This window comes from Odocoileus virginianus, chromosome 14 (assembly GCF_023699985.2).
Source record: "Odocoileus virginianus isolate 20LAN1187 ecotype Illinois chromosome 14, Ovbor_1.2, whole genome shotgun sequence".
In the NCBI taxonomy this organism is placed as follows: domain Eukaryota; kingdom Metazoa; phylum Chordata; class Mammalia; order Artiodactyla; family Cervidae; genus Odocoileus; species Odocoileus virginianus.
The window spans coordinates 64,011,667-64,032,850 of NC_069687.1; the positions used below are offsets into that span (position 1 = coordinate 64,011,667).

General features: G+C 38.3%; 1 protein-coding gene across 11 annotated transcripts in view; it reads left to right on the forward strand.

Moving 5' to 3' along the window:
* The window catches only part of FBXW11 (F-box and WD repeat domain containing 11), a 124,061-nt gene that overhangs the window by 5,033 nt on the left and 97,844 nt on the right, over window positions 1-21,184 (forward strand). For 2 of the 11 annotated variants that reach the window (XM_070476838.1, XM_020870283.2), the window contains exon 2: window positions 3,512-3,673. The exons of the other annotated variants lie outside the window; for them this stretch is intronic. The gene's annotated coding sequence lies outside the window, so the exon portion shown is untranslated. The remainder of the gene's footprint in view (window positions 1-3,511; window positions 3,674-21,184) is intronic. 11 annotated transcript variants of the gene reach the window in all.

Below are 21,184 nucleotides of genomic sequence, written 5' to 3' on the forward strand. Positions count from 1 at the left end.
TGAAAGTTTGATCATGTCTAAAGCTGATTGTCCTTTGAATCCTTCACTATGTTTAGCGCTTGGGTGTGCAATAGATATTGATTTAAATTAATGTTAGATTTTCTTTTTTCATGCTATGAAACCTTTTTAAGATTTCTGTTTGATAATTCCTAAGACAAGTGGGGATGGATAAGGGAGAAAGACTGCTAAAAGGTAAAGAAGGGTGGTATGTGTTGCACAAACTTCTGTTCATAGACATTTTAACCATTATTTACAGACTGGTAAACATACAAATTGATTTATGTACATCCCAGAGCGTGGGTGATAGCAGAATATTGAGGAAACTAAATTCCTTTTATATCTGTTGATGTGAACTTGCCAAATAGTTGATAAGTTCTAAGGATCTGTGACCTTAGAGAAACATGATTTAACATAAAGGGAATGGGCTCTAGGGTGAAACACCTGAGTTTGTATCATAACTTTCACTTGCTGGCTGTGTGACCTTAAGAAAGTTAACCTTTCTCTGGTAAGATTTCATTGTGTGTAAAAATAAAAAAAAGTGGAGGTATCACTTCAGTGTTGGGAGGATTATGAGAGATGTATGTGAAAGGACCTTGCAAAGACTTGTCTCTCAGCAGCTGTCTGCCAAGTTAACTCTCCCTGCAAGTATAGGGACCGTATTTTGTCAAGTACAGTCAAGACAGATGGTGTGAGAAAAAGTTTTAGTTTTTGCCCCTGATGTGTGCGTGTACTTAATTGTGAAGCTTTGCAGAGGCCTAAAATTAAGTTGCTTTTAGCCATGCATTTAATGAGGCTTCTTTGGGGAAAATGATGAAATCATACAGAGTCAATACTGCCTTGGAAATCTGGGAAATACAATTACTAAGAACTACCAATTAGACATAATTAGACCTCTACTGTTATGGAGAGAACCCACTTTAACCCTGTTTTAAGTCTCCTGGTAGAAAGAGACTGGTAATTGTTCATATTAACACTGAGCATAGTGATTTATGTTTGATCAATTTAGTTTAGCCAAGGAATTTAGAATTTTTAAATTCTTATTCTTATTTGCTGGTGATTTTGACCTTTAACAGAGTAAGTGGTGACTAGGATACAAGGTTTCCTCCTGAGTTCTGTTGTTGCTCATTGAATTCGTTGACAAAAGGGGAAAAACCTGTTGGTCAAGAATGTGCTTGCTACCCTCCGTTCAGTTTCTGCTGATCACAGTTGCCTAACAGGAAGTTTGCAGGCAAATGAGGCACCAGCCAGGTAGACCTGACAGTCCAGTGGGGTATCTCTAACCTGAATCTCATTAACGAAATTCAGAGATTGCTGGGTTCACTTATGTCAGCAGGAAGCATTTTAGGAGATTCCCTCTCAGGGTTAGTCAACAATGAAGATCTTCACAGAATGGAAAGCTGTGAAGTAGAAACAGTGGGATATTAACATGTAAATTGAAAAAAAAGTTTGTGAGTAGAGAGATGTGCAAATACCTAAGTGCTATGAATATCGAAAACTGTTCTCTAATAGCAAACCACTGGTCCACGGAAGAAAAAAAATTAAGTGAGAACTCTGTTAAGAAAAAAGAACCTGAGTAATTATTATTTTAGAGTTAAATTGAGAACTCTTAACCAGTTTTGGGAACTAATGATAAAACGTGTTTTGGTTCTGTGAAATGATTGCTTGAGAGACTCAAAGAGGAAGGGGCAGAGGACATGAAGAACTTAATCCTTATTATCCTGATCTGGCATCTGTTAATCTTTGTTTCTCTGGCATAAGGCCTGCCACCAATTAGGCATTCAGTAAATGTTTATTTGAAGGAAAGAGGGGGAAAGTTAACTCACTAATGGAAGAAAAGGCCTGATGGTGCAGGAGGCTCAGAAATGAGTCTGTTAGTCAAATTGTTGTGGCTGTTTTTTGGTTGTAGTAGTGAGTTACACTTCGAAAATCAGACTATATTACTCTAGCAGTTAACTACTAGCCATAGCTCACTAGCATTTTTTGTCAAAATTGGGTTTCTAGTTTTTTAGGCTCTAGACTAATGAGAAGAGCTTGAGCACTGTTCTTTGTGGTTTTGCTTACATGTGTTTAAGTTGAGGGTATTAAGATATTTTCCACCTGTTTGCTATAAAGAGGTTACTCTTAGACTGGTACTTCAGTCACTTCAATGCTTTGCCTATACATGAAAAACCAGAGCATCTTTAGTCTGCCTATGGACTATTTTGGGATTCTTTGTCACAGACACATCTTTGCCACAAAACACAGTCTGTGTGGGCAAGAGTATAAAATTAATATTGTGGCCTTAGAATTGCACGAATTTTTGATAGTGCTTTTAAGTGGCAAGATTAAGGGAGTTAGCCCTCTCAGGATGGCTCAACAAGTTCAGTTGTATTTTAGTTCAGCTAGGCTGAAATACTGTTTTGTATTTTTGTGGTTCTCTGTTCTGACGTCAATTAACTTAGAGCTTGGTTTCTTCTGCCCCAGGAATCATGGCCTTCTGGTCCTTGGAGTTTGGAGGCCACCGTATTCTGTGAAAAGGGCATAGGCTCTAGCACCTAGTGGATGTAGGACTTTGAGCAAGTTATTTCTTCTTATATTTTTAAATATGAGTAATGAATGTAAAAGGCCTGGTCCATTAGTAACCCTCAGTGAAGGTAGGTTTTATGGTTACTTCAGGAACATTTTGGCAGTAGTGTGGCAGTTGAGGAAGTAGCAAATTTATGTGCAAGCAGCTTCACAGTCTTTGGATTTTTAACTTCTTATCTGTGGCATCCTGTTGAATACCTTTTCCTGTCTGCCTTGTAGTTCGCTTAGAATTTATAGCTAATTGCAAGAGTCGGTGCGGTAATAAGAGTTGGTACAATGTGGACTGGGCTCACGGGCTTGAAGGTGTCAGCTCGTGAGTTGTCGTTATGCTCTTTTCCCTAGCGTGCCCAGTGACTGGCCACTGTGGGGGGTTGGCCTCTATTGAGTCAGAAGTTCACTCTTCAAGTTATGTCACATGTCTTGAAATGTCCTATATTTTAGATGAGAGTCGAAGATTTGAGTGATATGTAGATGTCTTATGTGTAGCAAACTTAAAAATTTCTTGTTAGGTGCTTAAATAAATTTTTATTAGGAAATATTTGAGCCCTCCCCTCTTAATTATGGCTGACAAAGTTTCTGTAATTGTAGAGGAACTGTTTTAGGAAATGGATAAAATTCATTGTAGCTGAATGATCTGGGACAATTTATATGGATAGTAGAGGAAATTTTTATCGTGTATTTGGAAATTGCATGTTATTTGCCATGAATAAGCATTAATGTTAGGGACGTTTCCTTCTTTGTTTTGTAGAATTTCTTATCCTCTCTCAACACAGAGGTGAGCGGTGCTCCTGCAGACCCTCTAACATGAAACCGTTGGCTTAGGGCTTGTAACTTTTTCCGTGCTTCAGATCCACCACTCCATCGACCCTTCCTTCCGTTTCTTGGTGGCTGTCCTTTGCCGCTGGTGCCATGGTGGGTGTATGGATTGCTTTCTGTCTTTCAACAGTTACCGAAGTGCATGTTTGGGATTTTGTTGAAGAAAGCTGGATACAGTAAACGGAAAGAATCTTGGAAGCTGCTTGACTGCTGTCTTTTCTCAGACTAGTCTGAAAGGGAATACCCCCATTCATTCTGGATTGGTGGATCTGAAGTACAAAATATTGTCCAGGTAAGCAGTTACCTTGTATTGTTTTGTTATGTAGAACTTGACTCGTTGAGAGAAACTTAAAATTCCTTTACTTCTTTTTCCAATATAACAGAGAAAGGAAAAAATGCTAGATATTTATGTTTAGTGTTTATGTTTTGGTGTGGATTAGTTGGGTATTTGCTAGTCAAAACTTTGTTTCAGTATAAGAAATGTAGTTATTTTTATTAAATAGGCCCAAAAGGTTTGTAGTCACAGCCTAACAGGAAATGCAGTTCAGTAAACAAGGGACTTTTGTTTGAGGAGTTAGTTGGAAAATAAGGGAAACAAATGATGATTTTGTATTGTCTCATGATTTATAGTTATTACCTGGTCAAAATAATTTTTGTCATTACTCTGTAAAGTAGTGGTCTTTTATCCTTAAGACTCCTGGAGAGTCTTCTCAGAATTTACTAATTAGCTACTGTTTATGGAGCATCTGCTAAGTGCCAGCCACTACTGTAGGCTCTTCACACGTTTTCTTGTTTAGATGGCCTATGCTTCATGTGTATTTTACAAACAGTAAGATGAAGCTCTTGAGTATGAAGTAAGTGCAGTTAGAACAGCTAGTCAGTGGCAGAGCCACGCTCTAAGCTTGAGCCTGTGTGTCTCCAAAGCTCTGGATCTTTCCATCTGGCTACGTTTGCTGAAGTTTGCACTTTAACTTCAGGATTTTCGTATTGTCTGTATACTGTTAGAGCAAAGTGTCGTTTTCTACTGCGGGGTTCCACTTGGAGACTGCCTGACAGAGCGTTGTTTGACATGATATTTTACTTATATCTGATGCTTTCCCTTCTTAATGAAAGGATTAGAAGTCAGTTTATCAAGTGAACCTAAAGGTAACTTAGGAGAGGCTGTACCTTTAAATGTCAAAATGTGCTTTATACAGGGAAGTATCATTTGGTCTAGTGAACTCAAACCTGTATCTTCTCAGTTCCTCCTTAGTTTTCATTGGTTATTTAAATAGCTCGGGAGCTTATTATGTAGACTAGTTTTGACCTGTGGTTCGTCAGTCTTACAAGTAAGACATTGTCAGGAAACTCATGACTTTTTCTGGTGTTTAAGCACTCCAGAGTACTCATTTCCTTTAATCTTAAAAAAAGTTCTTTATCATAGACTGACCCTATGGCTTTGTGATCCTTCTTTTATTTTATTCCTTTATATTTGTTAATATTTCTTTTGGGTGAGCATTTTTCACATTTCCACATGGAAAGTGCAGAGCTTTCAGGGTGGTGATGGTGATAGTAAAAGTAGTAGCAGTTAACACTGGGCACTTTATATTGAGCACAGTTCTGAACACTTTGCATGTATAAACTCATTTTCATGGTAAGCTGGTGAAGTCGGTACCCTTATTTCTACTTTGCATATGTGGACTCTGAAGGCTAGAGCACTTAAATAACATGTTCAAGGCCACATATCTATTAAGTGCCGAAGATGAGATATGAATCTAGGCAGTTTGGCTTAGAGAATGTGCTTCTAATGTCTGTGCCTCAAGTTTGTGGAGTATCATCTAGTGATAAAAAAGAGGGGTGGAAATCCTGAAGACTAAAATTGTGTATTCTGATTTCATGAAATCATTACAAAGGGAAAGGAAACAGTTGTTGTTGAGTATCTATTTTGTACCTTCTGTAGAAGATCGTCTCGCTCTCGGATTCTGTGTCATCCAAGACTGTCTACCAGGCTGTTTCCTGAGAGGACTCACAGTAGGGTTAGTTTAAGGTTATCTTCCAGAACAGTGCTGTCCAGTTAGAACTCTCTGGATCGTGGAAATGTTCTTTATCTGTGCTGTTCAGTATGATAGCCACCAGCCGCATGTGACTGATTTGAAATGTGGCTCTGTAACTGGGGAACTGGATTTTAAATTTTAATTTAAATAGCCACAAATACAGTTTTAGAATTTAACTTCATCTTACATCTGATTCTGGACTTAACTCTCTTAGAAATCTGATCTTGTCAGCTTGCTGAAATCCCACTGTTGGACTCACGTTAATTAATTAACCAGCTGTGCAAGACTGATATGTAAAATCAGAATTCCAGTTTATTAATTTATAATGATGTGTGCATGTTGGTGTGATGAATGTCAACTTTTCTGATTGGTAGGTTTGCTTGTTAGGTCCTACTCAACATGCCAGCTTAAGTTTTTCAAATAAGAAACACTAGTTAGAAGGACCTGAAGACTCAAGCCAGTTAAGTGGTTTAGTTAGCATGGACTTGACCAGGGAAGTTATATAGTTGCTGGCCTGAGACTGAGACTACCTCATTCATGTTTTACTTTAAGGATGGATGATTTTTCTGTCTTCTTGCAGCTTCTCTTCTTGCTTTTACTTCCCATATCCTTTTCTGATTATGGCATTCATTTTAGGCATGTTAATACAGTCAGCTTGAATGCAGTCTTGTCTTACAGATCTGGGAAGCTCTTTGTTTTTCTTAAGGCACTTTTGTCTCCGTTAGGATCCATTTTGTGTTCATTTTTGCCTCTAAGAAGGCAGTTGAATTTTCCTTGCTTCCTTGAGGCCTCTTTTTACTGAAATACACTTATTAGCTTATTTAATTTGGTCCTATAGTGTGGGGTGGAATAGGAACATACTCATAAAAAAATGCCTGATACATTCTGTTTGTATTACTTCATGTTATTAAATAAGCTTGTTTTTAGCTCACTGTATCATTGTTTTGGGACTTGTACTTGAGCCTTTTGTTCCTTAAGTAGAAAGAGTGATGTAACCAAATTTGCATTTAAGAAGTTAACTTTTCAGGTGTCTGCAAGATGGATTGAAGAGATTCAAGGCAAGGGGACTAGTTAGTTCAAGTGAGCAATGATTAAAGTGAACCAAAGCATTGACGGTGGGCATGGTAGAGGTGGGGTGGACTTAAAAAAGATGTAGGTGGTGGGACCTGCCAAACTTGGGGATTGGTTATAGGAGTAAAAGGTGGATGGGATATAATATAAATTTTAGTGTTTTTGCCTTGGGCGCCAGAATAGATATTTGTTCTCTTTTTCAAGATAGGGAAGCCTAGAAGAGTAGACTGGGGAGTGTGGAGGGAGGAGAAAAGAAGTGAGTTCGGTTAATGAATTTGAGTTGCCTGTGGGTTAATCCTAAAAGGAGAAATATCTAGTAAGAATATCAATTGGGAGCTCACCAGAAAGAGCAGGGAAAGAAAGGTTTGGGAGTTTTTATTTAGCCTCAAGTGGTAGCTAACTTTATTTAGTGGAATTAGAAGATTGATAGATGGGGAAACAAATAAATGGCGAAACAACGGAAGCAGTGTCAGACTTTTATTTTTTTGGGCTCCAAAGTCACTGCAGATGGTGACTGCAGCCATGAAATTAAAAGATGCTTGCTCCTTGGAAGAAAAGTTATGACCAACCTAGACAGCATATTAAAAAGCAGAGAGAGAGACATTACTTTGCCAACCGAGGTCCATCTAGTCAAAGCTTTGGTTTTTCCTGTGGTCATGTATGGATCAGAGAAAGCAATGGCACCCCACTCCAGTACTCTTGCCTGGAAAATCCCATGGATGGAGGAGCCTGGTAGGCTGCAGTCCATGGCGTTGCTAAGAGTCGGACACGACTGAGAGACTTCACTTTTCACTTTCATGCACTGGAGAAGGAAATGGCAACCCACTCCAGTGTTCTTGCTTGGAGAATCCCAGTGACGGCAGAGCCTGGTGGGCTGTCATCAATGGGGTCGCACAGAGTTGGACATGACTGAAGCGACTTAGCAGCAGCAGCAGCATGTATGGATGTGAGAGTTGGACTATAAAGAAAGCTGAGCGCCGAAGAATTGATGCTTTTGAACTGTGATGTTGGACAAGACTTGAGAGTGTGGACTGCAAGGAGATTAAACCAGTCCATCCTAAAGGAAATCAGTCCTGAATATTCATTGGAAGAACTGATGCTGAAGCTCTAATACATTGGTCACCTGATGTGAAGAGCTGACTCACTGGAAAAGACCCTGATGCTGGGAATGATTGAAGGCAGGAGAAGGGGACGACAGAGGATGAATGGTTGGATCACATCACCGACTCAGTGGGCGTGAGTTTGAGAAAGCTCTGGGAGTCGGTGATGCAGCCTGGGGTACTGCAGTCCATGGGGTTGCAAAGAGCTGGACACGACTGAGCAACTGAACTGAACTGAAGATTAATAAGAGTAAATAAAGATTTGAGGAATCTATATCTGTGCCTGGAAATGCTAATATAAAGAAATGGGCTACAGCTCAGGTTATGATGTTGAACAAGAGGTGTTACTACTATCTCTTTTTCATATTGATCTGGGAATTGTGACAGCCTATTCCCAATCTGCAGATTAGTCCATTATGTTTGGATTGTGATATTTTTTCCACTGTAACGATTTATTTCATTAAAGGAGATACAGTTTTTGAAATGTATTTTTAAAAGAGCCATTTTGTCATTACACATCTTTTTTTTTTTTGTCATTACACATCTTACATGTGTGTTAGTCACTCAGTTGTGTCCGACTCTTTGTGACCTAGTGGACTCCTCTGTCCATTCGTAGATTTGTCAAATTCATTTTTTACATCCAGTGGCAAAAACAAGGGGAAATTAACCTAAACAGTGAACGTTCTGGATTAAGTGTGAAATGGGAAATGGAAATTTGCTCTTCTCTCAATCTGTCTCAATTCCTGAATGCTTCTCATCTAGCTGTGATAAGACACATTTTTAAAATCACAGCAGGAGGCCTGAGCACGAATCAGCTATTCAGCATCTACTAGTCAGTCAGTTGAAGAAACAGCAAACTGTTCAAGTGCTTGTGTGAAAATTAGCTGTGTAGAAATAGTTGAGGTGGCGTGTTGGTCCAGTGTGGCATATATTTAGGAGATTTTTAAGGCAGATTTCTACTATATGCTATTTTCACCTTATGCACAGACTTTAGACTGTAATTCTCAGGTGAGCTGTAACACTACTGTGATTAGGTTTTGATCATGAAAGCATGGAGATATGACGATTTCATTATAGCTACAATCAACACTTATCAAAACCTTTTTTGAATATGTCATATATGTCTGTGTTATAATAAGGTGCAAAAAGGAGTATACAGTAAGAAGAAAAGTTTCCCATTCTCTTCAGCATCAGCTACCCAACCACCCCAAGGAAAAAGAGATGCAAGGAGGCAAGTGGTTGTCTGAGGAGGCTTTACAAATACCTGAGGAAAGAAGAGAAGGGAAAGGCAAGGGAGAAAGGAAAGATACATCCAACTGAATGCCGAGTTCCAGGGAATAGCAAGGAGGAATAAGAAGGCCTTAGGTGAACAGTGCAAAGAAATAGAGGAAAGCAGTAGAATGGGAAAGACTTGCAATCTCTTCAAGGAAATTGGAGGTATCAAAGGAACATTTCATGCAAGGATGGGCACAATAAAGGACAGAAATGGTAAGGACCTAACCGACTCATTGGAAAAGACCTTGATGCTGGGAAAGGAGAAGGGGCGGCAAAGGATGAGATGGTTGGAGGGCATCACTGACTCAATGGACATGAATTTGGACAAACTCCTGAGGATAGTGGAGGACAGATGTAACCAGTGTAACGGCGTTACATTGATTCTAAACTGGGTGCTTTTTAAATTGTTCTTTTATTTTCCTCATAACTTTTTATTATGAAGAATTTAATTTATATGAGAGTTGAGGAAAAAGCAGTACAACAAACACCTGTATACTCTCTCCACCTAGGCTCAACATAAAAGAGTACTCCATATTATAACCAAATATTAAATATAGTCATATGCATTTTATACATAAAATAAAACCACAGAACTATTTTTATCTGAGAAAATGAAAGTAATTCCATAATATAATAAAGAGTACTTAAAACATTTTGCCTTATTTGATCTCTGCTCCCACCTTGGTCTTCCTTCCCACCCCCCTCCCTTTTGTGTCCTCTCCCCAAGTGAGTACTCTTTTATGTTGTTAAACAGTTTGAAAGTACCTTGCAGACACTATACCTCACTCTAAAATATTTCAGCATGTACCTTTTAAGAATAAAAATAGCCTCTCCTCTCTAAAAGCCAACACACACATAATACATACACCATGTATATAGTATACATCTGCATATTATAACCAAATATTAAACATAGTCATATGCATTTTATACATAATATAAAACCACAAACTATTTTTATCTGAGAAAATGAAAGTAATCCCATAATATAATACTCAGTTAAATTTTTCTACTTGTCCCAAGAATGTCTTTTCGAGCACACCTTCTTTAAAAAAACAAAAACCAGGTTTTGTTTGGTCAAACAAAATAACACCTTTGTATTTAGTTATGATGTCTTTTTAATTTCTTCTCATTTTAGCAGTCTCTCTGCCCTTTTCTGTCTTTTGCGATTGACTTTTTTTTTTAAGTCCAGTTCAGTTGTCCTGTAGGATATGCAGCATTCTTCACTTGTTTGAACATTTCCTCATGGTGTTATTGAGCTTGCTTCTCTAGCTCCTGACTTCCTGTAAACTGGAAGTTATGTGAGAGGCTTGATTGCAGCTCATTTAAACATTTTCGACAAGAGTGCTTCATCATAGGTGAAGTATACTTTGGGTTGAGTCATGTCGGGAGACACCTCAAATGACAAGTTATCCCATTATGAGCTGTGCTAAATTTGATCCTTTGTCTAAGGTGGCAGCATTCAGATCTCTCCATTAAGGTACAGTTTTATCATCTGTTATTAAAAAGGACTCTTTGGAATAATATTTTGGTACCTTGTAAATAACCTGTTACATTATAGACTTTCACCCTGTGGTTTCAGCTTCCTGAGCCTGAAATCATTTATTACAATGTAAGTTACAAAATTTTGGCTTTCTGTCATTTCGTCTGTATTTATTAGCTAGCATTCATCGAGGCCATCCCTTTTTCTCCTTCTTCCTTTTGTGTATCACTGTACTCTTTGTAGATGTGTGTTTATTCAGTGTGTTAACAGTCAGTCACAGTCTTTATGGGTGTTGTGATTTGCCTGATGAGAGCCCCTCAGGGTAGGGCCTGCTTCCTTTTTAATATGAGTCCATCAGTTTTGGTGTGCTCCTTGCTCTTCTACTTTGCCTGCATATCAAGGATCAACCATTTCTTCAAGAAGCTCTGATTCCTTTTAGTGGAAAATGGTGCTTAGAAACCAAAATCAGTACTGTTGGGTTTTGTTGCTTCTAGATCTTTTCAATAGACTGAACTAAAATATGTGTTTGAAAAGAATCATGGGTTCATGTTAGTTCTGAGTCAAAGTTAATATTATAGGGATATTTTTCTGAACCTGTTAGCCTTTTGATTTTCAGAATCATAGGGATCATACTGTGTAATGGCCATCTAGTTGAAGTACTAATTGCCATGCATATAGGCAGATAAATAGCTCTATTCATTAATTATTAATCATGTAATCAACAGGTTCTGTTTGGTCATGTCGGGAATACAGAACAGAATCAGATGTATATCTTGTTTCCAGAATCTTGCAATCTTTTACTTTAAAAGCTGTAGTATAATGTGAAAACTGCTAAGGATCATGAAAGGTGGATATACGATGTGTGGAAGCTAGAAAAGAAAGGAAATTTTATAAAGGAAAATTTTAACAGTTATCCTTTGAGGCCTGAGCAAAATGGATGTGGATGTACTGGGATGGAAGAGGGATTTCACAGCAAAGGTAAGTGGGTGAACAGTAGTAGCTGGTGGGTCGTAGTGTGTGTTGTCTGTTAGGAGGTATGAGTAAGTAGTTATGTGGATTGTTGTGGTGTAGTTTGTGTGAAGGAATTGAGGTAGATTGCAAAGAGATTGCAGATTGTAAAGAGATTATAATCAAGTCTTGGGTTATCCTTTAGGTCATAAGTTACAGACAAGGAGCCTGTAGATAGAGATGCACAGATCTAATTTATTTGACCCACGTAGATGTTTAAAAATTGAGACATTTCCCATCCAAACACTGGTTTATCTGAAAACGAGCTGAGTCGTGGCAGCTTTTTTGAGCCAAGGCTCGTCCTTTCTGTTCACCATGGCTCCTGCAGGGCTTTCTTGAGAGCTTGGCCTCCCTGTAGGAAAGGGAGGTTGAGAGTAGCGGGTGTAATGTGAGGTGAGAGGTGACTTGAAGAGTTTGAGCAAATCTGTGCTTTAGGAAGATCACTCTGGCAGTCAGGTTGGAGGATGCAGTGGAGCAGGGAGACCAATTAATAGACTGTTGTAATGTTTCAGGGAAGAAATCACAAGATAGTAACAGATGGTGCAGAAGAGGAGAAAGTAAGACGTTTCGAATGCAGAATGGGTAGACTGTATTGATGTGAGTTTGTGTGTATGTATCAAAAAGAATGTAAATCAGACTCTCTGAAAACATGAAGTCCAGTTTGTAAAAAGCTTTGTACTCATAAATCAGTATCTGGAAGTTAACCATGATTTCTGGAAGTTAGCCACATATTTTTTAATCTGTTGGTTAATTTTGGAAGACAGTAATAATAGTTTCATGCATTGTCACTGTGTTTAGTTTTGTAATATGCACAATAACATGCTTCAACAAAGTCTCTGATATGGCTTTATTCCTGAAACTTGTTTGTAAACTTTAGGAAACTAAACTTCCAAGCAAAATATTAGTAATGCTGGATCTTGTTTTCAAATGTTGGCTGCTTGTATTTCGTTTTCTCCACAATCTCAGCAAGAATTTAATCAAAAGGATAGTGAATCAATAAGGGATTGTACCATAGACTTAAAGTTACACCTTTATTAAAATCTTATATACTGTTAATAAGTATTTTGGACATCTTTCCTGTCTGATTAGGGCACGACTTTATCCAGTCCTGTTATCAGTGCCACCACTCCAGATGCTTAGTAGCACTGCCAGCTCAGATGATCGGAGGGAGGGAGACACGAAGAGCATGTAAATGAGTAGATGGGGAATGAGAGTGACTCATGCTGGTGGAAACCACACCTGGATTCTGTGTAAGAGGCTTCCAGCTTCGGGGGTGAACAAAGATTGGTCAAAGTGCAGCTGTGTGTGTGTGTATGTGTGTATATATACATACACACACGTGTAAGTATTTAACTTGCAAATAGTATAGAACACAAATCTTAAGTGTACAGCTCAATGATTTTTTTTTACATGGGTATATACTACATTGTGTAACCACTACCCAGATCAAGATAGAGAAGATGCTAGAGCCCCTTGAGGGCTTTCTCTCGTCTTGCCTCACCCAGTCAATAAACCTCCTAGATGTCTATTCGGCCCTCTTTTTTTTTTTTTTTTTTTTTACTATTGTTTAGTTATGGCTGTTTTTGGATTTTACATAAATTGAGTTATACAGCATGTATTAATATATACTCTTATATTTCTGCCCCCACTCCCAGTCATGTCTGTATCTGTGAAACACCATTTTGTTGTATATAACAGTTTTCCCCCCGTTGGTCCATTATTCTATTTGTGTATATAGTTCATGTTTATTTTATTGTTGATACATTGCATGGCTTGTTTCCAATTTTTGGCTTTTATTATGAACAACATTTCTAAGGTGAACATAAGCACTTGGTTCTCTCAGTTATAAAAACCCCAGAGTGAAATTTACTGGGTCAGAGGATAGGCATATATTCAGTTTCAGTAGCTCTGATAAACTGTTTCCCAAGCCCTTCTGTCCATTTAGATGCCCACCTCTAATGTGGAGAGCTCCAGATATCCCCTTGGCTTTGCCAGTCCTTTTTGTTTTAGCCATTCTGTTGAGTGTGTATGGATATCTACATTATAGTGGGTTTTTTTGTTTTCGTTGTTTTTGTTTTGTTTTGTTTTATTTAATCAACTTATTGATGCTTATATATGCAATAAAATGTAGTCATTTCAGGTATACTATTTGAGTTTTGAAAACTGTATACACTTACATAACTACTACCACAATCAAGATAGAACGTTTATACCCCAAAGAGCTTCCCTCATTACCATTTGCAGTCCCCTCAGCAGCATCCTTGGCTTCAGGTCGCTTGCTTTCTATCACTGTAGATTAGGTGTGTGTGTTTCAGAATTTCATACAGGTGAGACGGGTACAGCATGCATATACTGCGTGTATTCTTACTGTGATTGGCTCATTTTGCCCTGCATGTTTTTGGGATTCATTCTTGTTATATCAGTTGTTTGTTCTTTTTCATTGCTTGGTATTGTTTCATTTTAAGAGTATACAGCAGTTTTGTTTATCCATTTTCCTGCTGATATTTGGGTTTTTTCCAGTCTTTGGCTATTGGTAATAAAGCTTACATGAACATTTGTGTTCAAAGTTTCGTTTGGACATTTGTTTTCTCTTGGGTATACCTAAGAGTAGAATTGCTGGGACAGTGTAGATGAATGTTTAGTTTTTCAAGGAACTGCCAGATCTTTTCCTAAAGTGGCTGTGCATTCTTAGAGTTCCTCTGACAATGTATCAGAATTCTAGTTGCTCTATATCCTCATCAGCACTTGACATTGTCACTCAATTTTAGCCGTGCTGATAGGTGAAAAATAGTATCTCACTGTGGTTTTAATTTACATTTCTGTGGTGACCCAAGGATGAAAGAGCAGATAAAACCAAGGAGTGTCTTGGAATGCAGAAACAGACAAACCAGGCCCTGTTGTCCTTCCCCCCGACCCTTGCTATAACTTTCAGTGGATTTCAGGCCCTCCTGAGCAGTGTGCCTGTCTCCCTTCCAGCCCCACAGGGAGAAGGTCTTTTCTTTACTCTTTCCCCTACCCAGTATATGTGCCTCGCCCCGTCAGCAAATGACCTGCTAGACCCCATCCCACTCCTTGTACCCTGGGCATAAAAGTGGAGGAAGGACCCCTGTTCACTGTCGGGTCTCCCTTGAGCTGGCCCGCTGTTATAAAAGCGTCTCCCGCTCTAATAAACTTTATTTCCCTCTCATTCTGTCTCATGTCTGGAAGTTCTTTTCCAACCTGCTCCCGGACCACAACAGTTTCCTTAATGACTAATGATGTTGAGCATTTTTTCACCTGCCTGTCGACCAGTTAGCTATTTTGTCTAGAGACATGCCTGTTCAAATCTTTTGACCCTTAAAAAAAAACTGAGTTGTCTTTTTTCTTATTGATTTGTGGGAGTTCTTTATAACTGTGGAAATGAGTTCTTTATCAGATACACATATTGCAGACACCTTTTGTTCTGTGGCTTTTCCAATGTCTTAATATTGTCTTTTGATGGGCAGAAGTTCTTAATACTGATGAAGCCTAATTAATCATTTTTTTCTTTCTTAGTTGAGCTTCCATGGTGGTTCAGACGGTAAAGAATCTGCCTGCAATACAGGAGACCTGGGTTGGGAAGATCCCCTGGAGGAGGGCATGGCAACCCACTCCAGTATTCTTGCCTGGAAAATCCCCATGGACAGAGGAGCCTGGCAGCCTACAGCCCATGGGGTCGCAAAGAGTCAGACATGACTGAAGCCACTAAGCACAATTAATCATTTTTTTCTTTCATAGTTACTGGTTTTTGTAACTATTCCTGTTTATGAAATTTTGGCCTACTCTAAAGTCTTAAAGATATTGTATCTTCTAGACTTGTAATGGTTGTACTGTCTCAAAATGATTGTTTTCTATGGTTGAGATAAAGATTCATTTTTACTTCCCACGGTTATCCAATTAGCCTAGTACCATTATTTATACATACATTACAAAACTATTGAAAAATTGTTGAATAAGAAGTCTATTTTGTTTTTACAGAAGTAATCCATATTTATTATAAGAAAGTTGAAAATAAAAATTATGTAAAATAAGAAATAAAAAGAATAGAAAGTTCCCCTTACAACTACTGTTAGTATTTGATATACTTCTTTGCCTTCATATACATACTTTTTTCTTCATCTATGTATTTGTATGTTTTGAAACATACAAATGTATGTTTCACATTTGTTTTTCACATGTAAAATTATTTTGCAAACTGCCTTTAAAGCTCAACAATATTTGTGACATCTTTCAGAACTATCATGTATTTCTTTATAATTTGAAGGGGTGCCTAATATGCGTGAATATTCAAGTGGATAACTAAATTACTCATTTATTAGACTTTTAAGTTATTTTTAATTTATAGCGACTTAAAACTGGTTCTCTTTCTTGTAGTTTAATCTTTGAACAAATCTGTATTACCTTGGGGTAGGTTCTAAGAGGTGAAATTGTTGGGTCAAAGAATGTACACATTTTTAAGAGCAAGTGCATTTTATACAGTCAAAAGTTTTACCCACTTTCTCTTATTTATATGAACATGACATGTCCCACTGACCATATTCTATGAAAGAGCCATTTTCTTCATGTTTATGTTGTTTTAAGATATTAATACTTTTTTAAAATCCCAATTTGGTTTAAATAATTTAAAATTTTCTTTAATTACTAGTGATACTGAACATATTTTTCTTATGTTTATGGCTGTTAGTTTTCTTTGTGAAGAGAGAGAACTGTTGAGGTTGAGCTTTAGTTCTTGTCTGCTGATTCTGCGTGCAGGTGCATTTGGGGAGTGGCAGAAGGAAGTCACGGGGCGAGGAGCTTCTGAGTTGGTTGTGGCTGGGCCAGGGCCTCGCTTTTGTGATTGAAATGGCCGTTTTCATTGGAAGCCAGCTGCAGGAGCCTTTGCTTTACTCAGCACACTGTCTGCAGCTGGCTTAAGCCAGGTCCCTGCTTTGGTCCCTGGCTGCAGGTGCCTTTATGAAGCACTTAAGAATCCGTCATTCTGTCCTCACTGACAGCTTCAGGGACACACGCTTCTACTAGCCTTTGTTGCTGTAGCTAGGAAGTGAGGTTCTACTGGGAACTTCTTGCACTTTTCAGGTAGATTTTCTTTGTTTACATGCAGTAAATGCTATTTTCCAGTCCAGTTTTTTCTCTATTATATTGAATAGAAATTCCTTGAAGCATCTTTTATTTGTGGAGAGCACCAGAGCTAGGTTCCTGATACCATTGTTTTTTACTTTGATATTTCTTTGGTGATTTCAGTTGCATAGTCAGAAACTGCAGCCTTGACCTCCGTTTTCCTCCTGAGTCTTGTCTGTCTTTGCTCCTTTCCACTCTATATTTCCATACTTCAGCCATAGTGATTTTCTCCCACCCCTTCCTCCAGCGTGCCAGGTTCTGTCTTGACCTAACAAGTGTTAACTTCTGTTATTTGTTATCAGGGATGGGTCAGCCTTAATTCCTTTCTTGCCCATTTAACGTCTGCTAGTCCTTTAGGGCTGAGTTCAAGCATTATTTCTTCAGGGACTGTGTCTGGGCTCCCTATATACTCCTACAGGTTAGATTCCCTTTGTCATATTCTTAGAGCACTCAGTTCTTTTTCTTCACAGCTGTTAACATAATTATAATTGATGAATGTATTGCATAATCCCCCGCTAGACAGTCTGCTCCTTTATTAAGAAGGTAATCTCCGTGGGGACAAGGATCATGTCTGTTATGTCACATACAGTTGATAACATGTTCTCAGCATCTAGTACATAGTGCATGCCATACCACTAGTTGCCCAGTTGATTGAAGGAATACATTTAGGAGGGCAAATGAGAAGTACTATCTTGTATCAGAAGTTCATATGTACTTTTAAAATAAATACATTTACTCCATTTAATACTTGCTGTTTTCTGTTTCAATATCATCTTAGTTTTCAGTGACTTGATCATGAAAATTAAGCTCTTGGCGTCAGAAATTCCTTTCAGAAGATTAGAAAGCTTCCCTTCTTTCCCTCTCTGACTCTAAACCAGATTTTAAAACCTGTCATTGACTTCTAATCTATCCAGAAAGTCTTATTTCAGTAATACTTCAGCTGTCATTTTGAGGGATTTGCCAACTGCTATAAACTGCTAACCTTTCCTCCCCCCACGTTTCCTGTGTGTGTGTGTGTGTGTGTGAGAGAGAGAGAGAGAGAGGAATTAATAGGATCACTCTTACGGAGAGTTGCTTCCTTAGGTCTGGTAATTTTAGTAAATGCTGCGTGTAATCTCCTCTAGGAAATTCATTTGATAATTTCCATTTTAATAATATGTTTCCCAACATATCTCACATTTTCTGACCCCAGGATTCCTCTCCTTTATTTTGGCTCAAAACTGATAGAACCCGAGGCTGTTCTTCACTAGTTTTACGTATTTCGTCCTAACAGCTTTTATTCATCAAGGGTTTCCTTCACCCTGCCAAACTAAAGAGGGAGGAAACTAACACTGGTTAAATGTCAGATTTACATCTACTGTTTCTTTTACTCTTTTTTAACCACTATAACCTTGAAAGATAGACATGCTAAGGAAATGGAGTCTGGTGAAGGTAATTATTTTTTTGCTCGAGGTCACATAATGAGAGGTTGTTTCTTTCGCGGACCTTCTTTCCTCTCTCCCTCCCGTCTCTCCCTTCCTGTCTGTGCAAAGCCTGGTGCGCTTTCTTAGATTCTGCACCTCCAGCTACCATCGCCTTCGTTTGAGAGTGTCAGGTGGCTGCTTGGAGCTCTGAAGAGCTCCAGAGGCCCTGAGGCCGCAGGGTTCTAGGTTCTGAAGAGCTCCAGGGGCCCTGAGGCCGCAGGGTTCTAGGCTCTGAAGAGCTCCAGGGGCCCTGAGGCCGCAGGGTTCTAGGCTCTGAAGAGCTCCAGGGGCCCTGAGGCCGCGGGGTTCTAGGCTCTGAAGAGCTCCAGGGGCCCTGAGGCCGCAGGGTTCTAGGCTCTGAAGAGCTCCAGGGGCCCTGAGGCCGCAGGGTGGGCAGCTGCAGGTCCCTGGTGCTGGGGAGGCTGAGAAGGAAGGGGAGCCTTGCCTGCCCCTGCCCAGATTGCCTTTGCAAGTATTCATGCTTCCTTTCCTCCCTCCCTCTGCACCTAACTCATTCTCCTCAATTCCAGTCTTTTCTACTTTGTTGGAGTTCTAGGTTGGCTTTTTATCAGGAGTATATAGTTAACGTTTATTTAGTGTCTGCTCTGGATGTGGCAGGTGCTGTACACCTTGCAACAGGTGGCTTGCTTAATGTCCTATTTTGTGAACCTGGGATCTTAACCTGCCTCTGTCTAGGTGGTTTTTTTTTTTTTTAGCCTTACATTTACTTTTTTTTTTTCCCTAAGGAAAACCTAAGCAATTAAAATCTATGAAATCATGGGTTCGATGTGCTAGTTGTATATTTTTACAATATGTATTTAAATTAAATGTGTCACTATTAAAACATTAAAACACCTTTACATGTCACCAGAAATCACCTTGAATACTAAACCTTGGAAAACATTGCTGTAAAATACCCTTTTAACTTTATTCATTCATCTATCTGTGAATAGTTCAGTATGCATGTGTTTTAAAGATACAGACTTAAAAACAAAGGACTGATAAAAACATGCACATTCAGAGCACACAATTCCATTATTATACCTAAAATTAATAATTCTTTAATATCAAATAGTCTATTTATATTTGCTTGTCTCAAATAATTTTTAAACTAATTGTCTTTATTTTTTAGAAGTTTTAGATTTGCAAACAATTGAGCAGGTAGGACAGAATTCTCATATACTCCTTTTTCCCCCATAATTAGCATCTTACATTAGTGTGGTCGTGAGCTGATACTGATGCATTATTATTGATAGTCCATAGCTGTCCTTAGTTTTTATTCCATATCCTCCTCCTGCTCCAGAATTTCACTCAGGATCATCCCTTACGTTCAGTTGTCATGTGTTCTTAGGCTCCTCTTGGCTATGTCAGTTTCTCAGACTTTGTTTTTGGTGATCTTGACAGTTTTTCGGGGACTGGTGAGGTATATCGTGTTGTCCTCTATTGAAATTTGTCTTATTTTTCTCATACATTTTTTTAGTAGTTTTTTTCAGTTCGAGAGACAGACTTGGTTCACTCATTGTTTACAGTTAATAGTCTCTCAAATCTCTTTTCATCTATGAAAACTGCCTCTCCCATCTTTTTTCTTGCCACTTATTTATTGAAGAAACTGGACTGGTCATTTGTTCTGTATAACTTCCCCAAATTTGGATTTTGCCAATTATGTTCTTACTAGGTCTACATAATTTTGTTCTTACTTATATTTCTTGTAAATTGGTAATCACATCCAGAAATTTGTAGGATTTTAGTATGCTTCTCTATCAATTAAAGTAAAACAACAATCAAAACTCATCCTCTGTTGTTCAGTGGCTCAGTCGTGTTGACTCTGCAAATTATGATATATTTTTACAAGGGAAGAAATAGTTGAAAGTGTTAGTCACTGAGTTGTGTCTGACTCTTTGTGACCCCGTGGATTGTAGCCTGCCAGGCTCCTCTGTCTATGGAATTCTCTAGGCAAGAATGCTGGAGTGGTAGCCATTCCCTTCTCCAGGAGATCCTCCCAACAGAGGGATCGAACTCAGTTCTCCTGCATTGCCACCAGGGAAGCCCATTTATTTAATTGGTATTTGTATTTGATACTGCCAACGTCACTGCTTATTTGAAGGAAGCGCTCATAAAGAGGAGGCTTGAGTTTCTCAGTATTGGATTTCAGAGCTCCTTGGAAAATCAGGACACATTTTTCTCTTGTGCTTTCTTTCTGCATTTTTCTTAGTGTTCAGTTTATCCTGTAATGTTTTTTTTTTTTTTTTTCTCTTTCTCTAGTATCTATATTATACCAGGAATGAGATATTCTTGGAACATTTCTTTTTGTATACTTTTAGTAGAATAAGATGACTTCCTAGGAAAATAAATATAAGTTTTAAGAATGTTTCATTGGCAGGATATTCCTTATCTCTTAAGATCTTGGCCATGTCACTTTTTGGCTTTTGCTGTTTTATTTAACTAAATATTTAAGGTTTGTTATTACTTTTTTCTAGTTGAAACTAGTAGAAAACTCAAGGCTGAGTTAAGCCAAAGCAAAGAATTTAAAATTTGAAAAATCCATAGGTGGATGTGGATTCAGGTTTCTTCCCTAGAGAATGTGGTCCTTCCTAGAACCAGCTCCCTACTCCGTGGTAGGCTGAGGGCAGCTCCAGCTTTCATCCTAAGTTCAGACTCAGTGGGGGAAGAGAGTTCTTGTGGCTTTCATAGAAGTCCTGAATTCAACTTAGAATATGTGCTTATTCCTGAATCATTTACTGTGATTAGGTGATGTGGCCAAAAAACAAGTGTTAAAATTACAACATTACATTCTTCTCTAGCCTCTGAATCATATTTTTGCTCTGTGTGTAAACTTTCAGGACTTTACATATTAATTACTTAATAATTTAACAAATATTTATTGAGTTCCTACTCTGTACAGGTGCTGTGAGGACCTGAAAACATTACATTATAAGTTGGTAAATCATTTTACCAACTGCTTGTTACTTAAATAAATTGTTTTAGAAATATAATACCTAGTTTATTTGGAAATAAAGTACAATTTCTACAGGAAAATATATTACTTTAGGCGTTTTCCTGTGGTTTATAGACCAGTTTTTGGTTTTTGAATTTGATTATTTTCAAAGTATAAGAGATATCACCCTTTCAACCTTTTTTGCTCATATCTCAATCTTAGTGGCTATTTCATTGTTTTTCTTTAGACTTAATTCATCGATTGAAAGAAATGTGGATCATGGGTTATTTGTTTGTTTG